Source organism: Pseudophryne corroboree, chromosome 10, assembly GCF_028390025.1.
Source record: "Pseudophryne corroboree isolate aPseCor3 chromosome 10, aPseCor3.hap2, whole genome shotgun sequence".
In the NCBI taxonomy this organism is placed as follows: Eukaryota; Metazoa; Chordata; class Amphibia; order Anura; family Myobatrachidae; genus Pseudophryne; species Pseudophryne corroboree.
The window spans coordinates 356,522,649-356,536,260 of record NC_086453.1 but is presented as its reverse complement, the minus strand read 5'-3'; positions in this window follow the sequence as shown (position 1 = coordinate 356,536,260).

Below are 13,612 nucleotides of genomic sequence, written 5' to 3'. Positions count from 1 at the left end.
TAGGTAGAATAAAGCCAGTTTGTGCAAGGGCCTCCAAATTGCCTCTTTTTCCTGCCAGTATACGTACGGACTGTCTGACATGCCTACTTGGATGCGGTCACTCATATAATCCTCCACCATTCTTTCAATGGTGAGAGAATCATATGCAGTGACAGTAGACGACATGTCCGTAATCGTTGTCAGGTCCTTCAGTCCGGACCAGATGTCAGCATCAGCAGTCGCTCCAGACTGCCCTGCATCACCGCCAGCGGGTGGGCTCGGAATTCTGAGCCTTTTCCTCGCACCCCCAGTTGCGGGAGAATGTGAAGGAGGAGATGTTGACAGGTCGCGTTCCGCTTGACTTGACAATTTTCTCACCAGCAGTTCTTTGAACCCCTGCTGACTTGTGTCTGCCGGAAAGAGAGATCCAAGGTAGGTTTTAAATCTAGGATCGAGCACGGTGGCCAAAATGTAGTGCTCTGATTTCAACAGATTGACCACCCGTGAATCCTTGTTAAGCGAATTAAGGGCTCCATCCACAAGTCCCACATGCCTAGCGGAATCGCTCAGTGTGAGCTCCTCCTTCAATGTCTCCAGCTTTTTTCTGCAAAAGCCTGATGAGGGGAATGACCTGACTCAGGCTGGCAGTGTCTGAACTGACTTCACGTGTGGCAAGTTCAAAAGGTTGCAGAACCTTGCACAACGTTGAAATCATTCTCCACTGCGCTTGAGACAGGTGCATTCCACCTCCTATATCGTGGTCAGTTGTATAGGCTTGAATGGCCTTTTGCTGCTCCTCCAACCTCTGAAGCATATAGAGGGTTGAATTCCACCTCGTTACCACTTCTTGCTTCAGATGATGACAGGGCAGGTTCAGGCGTTTTTGGTGTTGCTACAGTCTTCTGTACGTGGTGCCTGTACGCCGAAAGTGTCCCGCAATTCTTCTGGCCACCGACAGCATCTCTTGCACGCCCCTCTCGTTTTTTAAATAATTCTGCACCACCAAATTCAAGGTATGTGCAAAACATGGTACGTGCTGGAATTTGCCCATATTTAATGCACACACAATATTGCTGGCGTTGTCCGATGCCACAAATCCACAGGAGAGTCCAATTGGGGTAAGCCATTCTGCGATGATCTTCCTCAGTTGCCGTAAGAGGTTTTTAGCTATGTGCGTATTCTGGAAAGCGGTGATACAAAGCGTAGCCTGCCTAGGAAAGAGTTGGCGTTTGCGAGATGCTGCTACTGGTGCCGCCGCTGCTGTTCTTGCGGCGGGAGTCAATACATCTACCCAGTGGGCTGTCACAGTCATATAGTCCTGAGTCTGCCCTGCTCCACTTGTCCACATGTCCGTGGTTAAGTGGACATTGGGTACAACTGCATTTTTTAGGACACTGGTGAGTCTTTTTCTGAGGTCTGTGTACATTTTCGGTATCGCCTGCCTAGAGAAATGGAACCTAGATGGTATTTGGTACCGGGGACACAGTACCTCAATCAAGTCTATAGTTGGCTCTGCAGTAATGATGGATACCGGAACCACGTTTCTCACCGCCTAGGATGCCAAGGCCTCAGTTATCCGCTTTGCAGCAGGATGACTGCTGTGATATTTCATCTTCCTCGCAAAGGACTGCTGGACAGTCAATTGCTTGGTGGAAGTAGTAAAAGTCGTCTTACGACTTCCCCTCTGGGATGACCATCGACTCCCAGCAGCAACAACAGCAGCGCCAGCAGCAGTAGGCGTTACACTCAAGGATGCATCGGAGGAATCCCAGGCAGTAGGGGACTCGTCAGAATTGCCAGTGACATGGCCTTCAGGACTATTGGCATTCCTGGGGAAGGAGGAAATTGACACTGAGGGAGTTGGTGGGGTGGTTTGCGTGAGCTTGGTTACAAGAGAAGGGATTTACTGGTCAGTGGACTGCTTCCGCTGTCGCCCAAAGTTTTTGAACTTGTCACTAACTTATGATGAATGCGCTGCAGGTGACGTATAAGGGAGGATGTTCCGAGGTGGTTAACGTCCTTACCCCTACTTATTACAGCTTGACAAAGGCAACACACGGCTTGACAAATGTTGTCCACATTTCTCTTGAAATACTTCCACACCGAAGAGCTGATTTTTTTGGTATTTTCACCAGGCATGTCAATGGCCATATTCCTCCCACGGACAACAGGTGTCTCCCTGGGTGCCTGACATAAACAAACCACCTCACCATCAGAATCCTCCTGGTTAATTTCCTCCCCAGCGCCAGCAACACCCATATCCTCCTCATCCTGGTGTACTTCAACACTGACATCTTCAATCTGACTATCAGGAACTGGACTGCGGGTGCTCCTTCCAGCACTTGCAGGGGGCGTGCAAATGGTGGAAGGCGCATGCTCTTCACGTCCAGTGTTGGGAAGGTCAGGCATCGCAACCGACACAATTGGACTCTCCTTGTGGATTTGTGATTTCGAAGAACGCACAGTTCTTTGCTGTGCTTTTGCCAGCTTAAGTCTTTTCATTTTTCTAGCGAGAGGCTGAGTGCTTCCATCCTCATGTGAAGCTGAACCACTAGCCATGAACATAGGCCAGGGCCTCAGCCGTTCCTTGCCACTCTGTGTGGTAAATGGCATATTGGCAAGTTTACGCTTCTCCTCCGACGATTTTATTTTAGATTTTTGAGTCCTTTTTTTACTGATATTTGGTGTTTTGGATTTTACATGCTCTGTACTATGACATTGGGCATCGGCCTTGGCAGACGACGTTGATGGCATTTCATCGTCTCGGCCATGACTAGTGGCAGCAGCTTCAGCACGAGGTGGAAGTCGATCTTGATCTTTCCCTATTTTTGGAACCTCAACATTTTTGTTCTCCATATTTTAATAGGCACAACTAAAAGGCACCTCAGGTAAACAATGGAGATGGATGGATACTAGTATACTTATGGATGACGAGTGACTGCCGACACAGAGGTAGCTACAGACGTGGACTACCGTACTGCGTCTGCTAGTATAGACTGGATGATAATGATATAAAAAATATATATATATCACTACTGCAGGACAGGTATATATTATATAATGACGGACCTGCTGGACACTGTCAGCAGACTCCTAAACTACTAGTATGAAGAAGATAGAAAAAAAAAACCCACCACAGGTAGGTATACAATTAAGGACGAGCGACTGCCGACACAGAGGTAGCTACAGCCGTGGACTACCGTACTGCGTCTGCTAGTATAGACTGGATGATGATATAAAAAATATATATATATCACTACTGCAGGACAGGTATATATTATATAATGACGGACCTGCTGGACACTTTCAGCAGACTCCTAAACTACTAGTATGAAGAAGATAGAAAAAAAAAAACCACCACAGGTAGGTATACAATTATGGACGAGCACTGCCGACACAGAGGTAGCTACAGCCGTGGACTACCGTACTGCATCTGCTAGTATAGACTGGATGATAATGATATAAAATATATATATATATATATCACTACTGCAGGACAGGTATATATTATATAATGACGGACCTGCTGGACACTGTCAGCAGACTCCTAAACTACTAGTATGAAGAAGATAGAAAAAATAAAACCCACCACAGGTTGGTATACAATTATGGATGAGCACTGCCGACACAGAGGTAGCTACAGCCGTGGACTACCGTACTGCGTCTGCTAGTATAGACTGGATGATAATGATATAAAAATATATATATATCACTACTGCAGGTATATATTATAATATAATGAATGACGGACCTGCAGGACACTGTCTGTCAGCAGAATGCGTTTATAGAATAAAAAAAAAAACACCACACGAGTGTTTAACTTTTTCAGGCAGACAATATACTGGTGGTCACTGGTCAGTCACACTGGCAGCAAAAGTGTGCACTGTTATGTACTCCTGCTATAACTGCTCCCCAGTCTCCCCCACAATTAAGCTGTGTGAGCAGTGAGCACTCAGCACAGTCAGATATACATAGATGATATTATCATGCAGCACACTGAGGCTGAGCACAGATATGGTATGTGACTGTGTATCGTTTTTTTTCAGGCAGAGAACGGATTTTAAATAATAAATAAAACTGGTGGTCAAAGTATAACTATCAGCAAAACTCTGCACTCTCTGAGTACTCCAGTCCTAATGCTCCCTAAAATTACTAAAATTAAATTACTAGTAAATCAAGTGTCTCACTCTCTATCTAAACGGAGAGGACGCCAGCCACGTCCTCTCCCTATCAATCTCAATGCACGTGTGAAAATGGCGGCGACGCGCGGCTCCTTATATAGAATCCGAGTCTCGCGATAGAATACAAGCCTCGCGAGAATCCGACAGCGGGATTATGTCGTTCGGGCGTGCTCGGGTTAACCGAGCAAGGCGGGAAGATCCGAGTCTGCCTTGGACCCGTGTAAAAAGGCTGAAGTTCGGGGGGGTTCGGATTCCGAGGAACCGAACCCGCTCATCTCTATGTAGAATGTAAGCTTTCATGAGCAGGGCCCTCTTCCCTCATGTGCTTTTCCATCTTTGACTTAACCTATGTTCTTTTCAATACTCCATTCGATGGCACCAAATCCCGCAGTTTTCTGACACCCTGATATTTATTTCAGTGTCATCTGCTGATGCAGCTATGTTTATATATCCTGTACTTGTCCTATCTTGTCTTGAACTGTAAGTCACTGTTTTCTTGCTTTGCTTATTTGTTTATGTACTCTGTAACTGGGCGCTGCAGATCCCATGTTGCGCCATATAATAAAAATTATATTCATAATAATAATAATACTAATAATAATAATAATAATAATAATAATAATAATAATAAGTGGAAGGTGATAATGCATTAGCCAATCAGCTACTAACTTTCATTTTTCAAACCCGTAACAATTGGCTTGTGGGTTATCACCTAACACTTATCACTTCTTTATCACTGCTTTATCACTTCTCCAGGTTTAGTAAATCTGCCCCATAGTCCCCAGATACTTCAGGGATCTGTCTGTCTCCTTGAGGGCATACGTGCATGCCAGGGTTTTTTTCTGAGTACCTAGATCCCTCCTGGCTGCCGATCCATCGGAGCAGCAGACAGATTTTATGCATTCTCAGTTTGAGTGAGGTTTTTTTTTTTATCTATGCACCATTGTACCCTCGTGGGATCGCTCAGCTCACCTTCGCTCGCCACAGGTTACTATTCCAAATAGTTGGTCACATGAACCCAGGGGTTTATTGGAAAGGTTCTCTCCATGAAGGGCAACTAGATGCTACCATTAAACAAATGTCTGCAGTGTTTGTCAGATGGGTATCCGGTTGATAGATAGACAGTGTCTAGTTAGACAATCAATAGATAGACACAATATGTTAGACAGACATTAGGTTGATAGGGTCAAAACGTCAACATGAAAATGTGTGTGGTGTGTGTGTAAATGGGAAATATTTAATGCAGGGGAGGAGAGTGTGTGCAGTGCCAGCACTTTCATTAGACAGCTTTAGGCAGCTGCTTATGGGCACCGGATCCTCAAGGGGTGGCCTTTTGAAAGAGATATCCTACTTCTAGAGCAGGAACCAGCAAATTATGACACCCGGCAACGGCAGGAATGGATTTGAGATCAATTACTCCATTAACTACAGTATGCACTGAAATGTGTGTCCCAGCCAGTTGGGCGAAGAAGTCATATGTGGGATGACATCCATAAGTCAGGTGGTCCACCATGTGCTCCAAACTGTCACCTACCACTCTTCCACCAGACCTGGGCCTCTCCTGCTTCTTTCGAAAACGGTCGCCCACACTGAGACCTCCTGCATGATGAACGCAACAATTAACTAGGGACTGCACAGTTTCACCGATCTCCACTGTCCATGCATCGCTCCAGGCAGTGCTGGCACAAGTAGGGGAACTGCAAACAGTAGCAAACCCCTGAGATGCAGTATATGAATTCAGATGAGTGTGTGACTGTCACAGCAGCAGCACAGAGCCCTCGTTTCCCAGCAGCAAGAGCCTGGCCTGGAGTGGCACTGATGAGGCTGTGCAATGCTGTTACCCCACGGTGCTGTGTGTGTGTGTGTGCATGGAACTGAGTCTTGCTGTCAGTACTGGTGTCCTGCATGAGATAGTCCATGGGACATGCACAGCCTAGGCCCACAGTTAATATTAATCCACTTCTGCTGTCCAGCAGTAGTCCTCATATAGGATGCAGATCAAGGCTCATGGACATCACACCTTGGCGTGGTATAGTAATATAACTTTACGCGCACATTCTAAAGCCTATGTTTACACAGTTTCAGTATGTACATATATTGAGTTTTCAGGAACTATGCTATTTCATTTGGTGTGTCTTTCCACATCATGAGTGGATGTAGTTATGTAACCGACGGTCAGTAGACCGACGGTCACAATAACACCCCCTGCATCCTAAAGTCTCAAAATGCTGACTAGAAGGGATTATTCCACCTTGTGGGTGTCCACAACACCAAAAAAGTGGGAAAAAACCTGTGGTGAGCACAGCCCACCACTGAGCCCACCACTGAGTCCACAAAGGGCTTTGTTCCACCCCCCATCCCCCCGCCGGCATCCTGTAGCAGGATCCTGGCCGCTGGTAACACAGCCCCAACCCACCACGAGCCTCATGTGGTCTCATCCCTCATAAGGAATACTTTTATATAAGAATGGAAAGGGCTACACTCCCCTTTCTTTGCTGGAAAATGGGTATTGGTGGGGGTAGGGTAAGTAGGCTGAAGATTTTCTTAGGGTGCAGAGGAACCTTGCACCGGCCCTTGGTGTGTGTGTGTTTTTCACTGGGGGTCTGTCATGTTTCACTGGTGGGGAGGGTGTGTGTGTGTGTGTGTGTGTGTGTGTGTGTGTGTGTTTCACTGGGGTCTGTCATGTTTCACTGGTGGGGAGGGTGTGTGTGTGTGTGTGTGTGTGTGTGTGTGTGTTTCACTGGGGGTCTGTCATGTTTCACTGGTGAGGAGGGTGTGTGTGTGTGTGTGTGTGTGTGTGTGTGTGTGTGTGTGTGTGTGTGTGTTTCACTGAGGGTCTGTGTCATGTTTCACATGTGGTTCTATTTGTCATGCTTTACTAGGTGGAGGGAGGGTGTGTGCATAGCTCCCAACATGACCCTTTCCATGAGGGACAAAATGCTCTGTTCCTGGACTTCCCTTTAATTTAAAAATGCCGACACCTGTGTTAAAACACTTTTGTTATCAAGCAACCTGTTCAAAACATGTTTTACGGAGGGAAGAGGGGAGGGTGTGCGTATGTTTCACTGGGAGTCTGCATGTGTCGTTTCACTGTGGGGGGATGTGTGTTTTTCATGGCTTACAGGGGGAGGGTGTGTTTGTATGTTTCACTGGGAGTCTGTGTGTGTCATGTTTCACTTACTTTGGCAGGGGAGGGAGAAGGTTTGTGTTTGAGTCATTTTCCACTGGGTGTGTTTATGCGTTGTTATGACATGTTCCACTGGAAGATAGTTCCATACATGTCAATAGTTTATATAAAGCATGAATGGAAATTCAGGAAGGTAAGGGGAACACGGATATCTATTATTTATCACACTATGGGATAAATGTATGAAACTATGATATGGTGGAGGTAGTGGTATCGGCGCACATTATGAATGCTGATACCACTCCACCCACATGTATTAATGCAGTGGTGCATGCCCAGTGACAGGGGCGCTATAAACCCCTGTCCATATCGGCGCTGCTTCAGGCTACTGTGACTAGGCGCACCCGTGCCTATCGCCGAGACCGTCTTCGTCCTCCTGAAGTGCGTGCCCATGACAGAGACACACCGCATTCACCTGAATGGAGAGCATCTCCGTCCGCGTGCCCGGACAGAGGTGCTCAGAATGGCAGCGACTCTGTGCACTCCCGGCATGACTAAGCAGACAGATCGCCTAGCCACACCGGGAGTGCGCGTTTGCGATGGAGATATGAGCAGATCCATCTGTATCTAAACGATAGCACGCCAATGTGCAGGGCAATGTGTCCGTTACGACACCTGCAGATATCAATTTTGACAGCTGCAGGTGGAGATGCCCTATCTCAGCATAAGGCCTTTTTTTCATTTGTTCTGTAAATAAGAATTTGGAAACCCCCCTTGCAAAATCCTGCATTTGCCACTAGAGGGGGTCAGTGTTCATAGGTGCTGAGGTTGTAAATTCCTTCTTATGATTCACAAAGAATTTAGTAAGCAGGCATTTCTTTCCATATAGGTGTAGGTCCTTTTCCCATTCAAATCAATTAGCTGTATTAGCGGGAGAGAAAGTTAGTCCCTTTTGGAAGACTGATATGTGGTCAGGAGTAAACACAATCCTAGTAAGATTGATCACCTGAAAATAATATTTATCACCTATTTTCTCCTGTTGGTCCTCTGTTGTTCCCTTGTGATTGGTGCTGGGGAATTGGTGTGTCCCATAGTCTTTCTTCACTTGTTCTTCCTTCACTTCTCATGCATGGGTTGGGATTGAAAATAATACTGACCGCTGAATCCCGATGATCAGATTCCTATTTGGGATTCCAGTGTTGCATTCCAAGTAGTGTCGGGATTCCGTCATCAGCATTCTGACTGCCGGTATTCCGACCACCAGGATCCCCGGCCTAATACACAGCCTCTGATTGTTTAATAACTTCCTTTGGATCCCTGAGGAATCTCTAAAAAAGACCTGAGGTGATAGAGGTGGAATTTGTTGTATCCTCTGCATTAGATTAGACAAGTACTGATTGTTGCAGGGTATTGGGGCTTCACTGTTGGATTTGAAACTCTATCTGAAAATCTTTCTACTCGTGAAGTTTCATTTGTTTCTAGCAAATTTCTGCCTTTTCCTGTAAATGATCAAATTCTTGTAAATCTGGTTTAGTTTTGTAAAACACTTCTGAAAAGTAAAAACATTGGACCTCATTCCGAGTTGTTCGCAGTGGCTCATCGCAAGCCGCGGAATTTATCCAAACGCTCATGCGCAACAGCTACAATGTGCATGTGCAAAGTCAACTGTGCGATAAATTTGCAGAAATGCAAACGCTTTTTGTGTTCGTACAAGTCCAACGACAAAGAGGCATGTTGAAGGCGGTGCGGGGGAATGACTTCGCTACCTAGCAAAAAGGGACGTGAAGGTGGGTGTCTACTGTGGGAGTGTGCAAAGGATTGTAGGTGTGGTTTTCGCACCACTGCGTAGCTGATGGTAGTGGATACACAACAAGCGTTCGCGATACAAAACCAGCACAGGAGTAGTTCCTGAGCTACGTAGATCAAGCGAACTCCGGCAACAAGTAGCTAGCTGATAATTGGCAATAAATTGCAGCTGGCGAGCAGCTAATTGCTCAACACTGCAATTGCAACTGACACTGACAGACAGTATTTGCCTTTAAACTCCTAGCAAATGACCATTTACTATCCCATTTACTATCCCATTAACAAATCAGACACACTGACAAGTATCACACATGTGTGTTTTTATACAATGCCTGTGTATTTGGTATGTTCCATATGTCTGCTTTGTGTACAACGTATTGCCATTGGCTAAGTGATTCCTAGCCGGTTTTCATAGTAAAAGTGCTTCCCACAAGCATGCCATGTTTTCCTATTTCATCCTTCCTTTGGACACTTATACCAACATTACCCACATAATGCAGGCTGCGCTCTAATGTTTTGTCATACTGATGAGCCTAACACATTAAGTGTAATTTTGTTCACTTGTCTGTTTCTACAACTGTGTCATGTTGCCCCTAGTAACCCTACTGCTTTGTGGCAATATATTGTGTTTGTAGGCACAGTAAACTGTTGTTAATGACAAACATGTATAACTATGAGATATGCAATGTTTGTGCCCTTTGTCCTCAAACGTAAGATTTGTGCAACATTTTAGTAACCATACATTTAAAAAAATGCAGAAACTAACAATAAGGGACACACAATATCCACACAAAGACGATTTAAAAAAAGTAATTTTACTTTTGTTTGGAAGAAAAGTAAAAAATACAATCAGCAAACATGCCATAGCAACAAACACCTGCCAGTGCAGAAATTAGGATCACAGAAGCCAGTACTCCGGGCCCCACATCTACTGGGCAGCAAACACTATAAGAGACTGGTGTGACTACCCAGCCAGAGGATCCTGTAGGTCAAACTGAGGAAGAATCGTGCCACAATACCCAAACCCAAATAGCCACAGCACGCTAGGAAGAGGAAGGTGGATCAAGTTCACAGGGAAAAGCATCACAGGCAACTAACAAAAAGAGAACACACCAAACCCCTTTCAGCATGAGGGAGTTGGCCATTCTGGTCCCACAAGCCATAGAAAATACATTATGGAAACATTATAAACATGGGTGCTGGGAAATGAGGCCGCATCTGGAGAGACTTGAATTTTTCTTCTTTCGCCCCGCCTGACGTGGATGGTCACTGGTAGGTCTGCGAAGTGACCGTCGAGGGACCTGCCCAGTGGGATCTTCTTCCTGGGCAGGGGTAGGGGAGGGAGCAGGTGTTGGTGGCTCCCTGCCACTGTGGGAAAGAAGGCCAGCGATGTCCTGTAGACCTTGTCCAACTGAAATAGCTAATTGTTGGACAGAGGAGGTGAGCTCGGATAGACCTTGCCTGATTTCAGCCACACCTTGCCCAACACAGGTGGTTTGCTCAGTGAGCCGAAGAGATATAATAAGTAGGAGCTGTAATAAGTAGGCATAAGGACGTTAACCACCTAGGACATCCTCCCTTATATGTCACCTGGAGCGCATTCATCAGAAGTCATTAACAAGTTCAAAAACTTTGGGTGACAGCAGATGCAGTCCACTGACAACTAAATCCCTTCCTCTTGTAATAAAGCTCCTGCAAGCCACCCCACCAACTCCATCAGTGTCAATTTCCTCCTTAGACAGGAAAGCCAATAGTCCTGCAGGCCATGTCACTGGAAAGTCTGATGAGTCCTCACCTGACTGGGATTCCTCTGATGGATCATTGAGTGTAACGTCTACTGCTACTGGCGCTGCTGTTGTTGCTGCTGGGAGTCGATCATTATCCCAGAGGGGAAGTCGGAAGACCACTTGTACTACTTCCAGTAAGCAATTGACTGTCCAACAGTCCTTTGCGAGGAAGATGAAATATCACAGCAGTCATCCTGTTGCAAAGCGGATAACTCAGGCCTTGGCAGCTGTGTTGGTGTTAGATGTGCGTCCGGTATCCGGCGTTAATTCACAGGGACTTAGAGAATTTCTTTAGGTAGTGTGTCCCCGGTACCAAATACCATCTAGGTTCCACTTCTCTAGGCAGGCGATACCGAGAATGTACACAGACGTCAGAAAAAGACTCACCAGTGTCCGAAAAAATGCAGTTGTACCCAATGTCCACTTAACCACGGACATGTGGACAAGTGGAGCAGGGCAGACTCAGGACTATATGACTGTGACAGCCCACTGGGTAGATGTATTGCCTCCCGCAGCAACAAAAGCAGCGGCAGCACCAGTAGCAGCATCACGCAAACGCCAACTCGTTCCAAGGCAGGCTACGCTTTGTATCACTGCTTTCCATAAGAAGCACACAGCTGACAACCTCTTACGGAAACTGAGGAACATCATTGCAGAATGGCTTACCCCAATTAGACTCTACTGGGGATTTGTGACATCGGACTACACCACCAATATTGTGCGTGCATTACATGTGGGCAAATTCCAACACGTCCCATGTTTTGCACATACATTGAATTTGGTGGTGCAGAATTTTTTTTAAAACGACAGGTGCATTCAAGAGATGCTGTCGGTGGCCCGAAGAATTGCGGGCCACTTTAGGCATTCAGCCACCGCGTGCCGAAGACTGGAGCACCAGCAAACACTCCTGAACCTGCCCCGCCATCATCTGAAGCAAGAGGTGGTAACGAGGTGGAATTCAACCCTCTATTTGCTTCAGAGGATGGAGGAGCAGCAAAAGGCCATTTAAGCCTATACATCTGCCTACGATATAGGCAAAGGAGGGGGAATGCATCTGACTAAAGCGCAGTGGAGCATGATTTCAATGTTGTGCAAGGTTCTGCAACCCTTTGAACATGCCACACGTGAAGTCAGTTCAGACACTGTCAGCCTGAGTCAGGTCATTCCCCTCAACAGGCATTTGCAGAAGCAGCTGGAGAGATTGAAGGAGGAACTAAAATGGAGCGATTCCGCTAGGCATGTGGAACTTGAGGAGGAGCCCTTAATTCGCTTAACCAGGATTCACGGGTGGTCAATCTGTTGAAATCAGAGCACTACATTTTGGCCACCATGCTCGATCCTAGGTTTAAAGCCTATGTTGTATCTCTCTTTCGGGCAGACACAAGTCTGCAGTGGTTCAAAGAACTGCCGGTGAGAAAATTGTCAAGTCAAGCGGAATGTGACCCATCAACAGCTCCTTCTTCACATTCTCCCGCAACTGGGGCTGCGAGGAAAAGGCTAAGAATTCCGAGCCCACCCGCTGGCGGTGATGCAGGGCAGTCTGGAGCGAGTGCTGACATCTGGTTCGGACTGAAGGACCTGCCAACGATTACTGACATGTCGTCTACTGTCACTGCATATGATTCTGTCACCATTAAAAGAATGGTGGAGGATTATATGAGTGACCGCATCCAAGTAGGCACGTCAGACAGTACGTACGTATACTGGCAGGAAAAAGAGTCAATTTAGAGGACCTTGCACAAACTGGCTTTATTTTACCTAAGTTGCCCCCCCTCCAGTGTGTACTCCGAAAGAGTGTTTAGTGCAGCCGGTAATCTTGTCAGCGATCGGCGTTTGAGGTTACTTCCACAAAATGTGGAGAAGATGATGTTCATCAAAATTAATTATAATCAATTCCTCCGTGGAGACATTCACCAGCAATTGCCTCCAGAAAGTACACAGGAACCTGAGATGGTGGATTCCTGTGGGGACGAATTAATACTCTGTGAGGAGGGGGATGTACACAGTGAAAGGGGTGAGGAATCGGAGGATGATGATGAGGGTGACATCTTGCCTCTGTGGAGCCAGTTTGAGCAAGGAGAGATTGACTGCTTCATTTTTTGGTGGGGGCCCAAACCAACCAGTCATTACAGCCACTGTCGTGTGGCAGACCCTGTGGCTGAAATGATGGGTTTGTTAAAGTGTGCATGTCCTGTTTATACAACATAAGGGTGGGTGGGAGGGCCCAAGGACAATCCCATCTTGCACCTCTTTTTTTTATTTCTCTTTGCATCATGTGATGTTTGGCGCCAATTTTTATAAGTGCCATCCTGTCTGCCACTGCAGTGCCACTCCAAGATGGGCCAGGTGTTTGTGCTGGCCACTTGGGTCGCTTAGCTTAGTCATCCAGCGACCTCGTGAGTCATCCAGCGACCTCGGTGCAAATTTTAGGACTAAAAATAATATTGTGGGGTGTGAGGTGTTCAGAATAGACTGGAAATGAGTGGAAATTATGGTTATTGAGGTTAATAATACTATAGGATCAAAATTACCCCCAAATTTTATGATTTAAGCTGTTGAGGAGTTTTTGAAAAATACACCCGAATCCAAAACACACCCGAATCCGCCAAAAAATTTTCAGGGAGGTTTTGCCAAAACGCGTCCGAATCCAAAACACGGCCGTGGAACCGAATCCAAATCCAAAACACAGAACACAAAACACAAAAACACAAAACCCGAAAAATTTCCGGTGC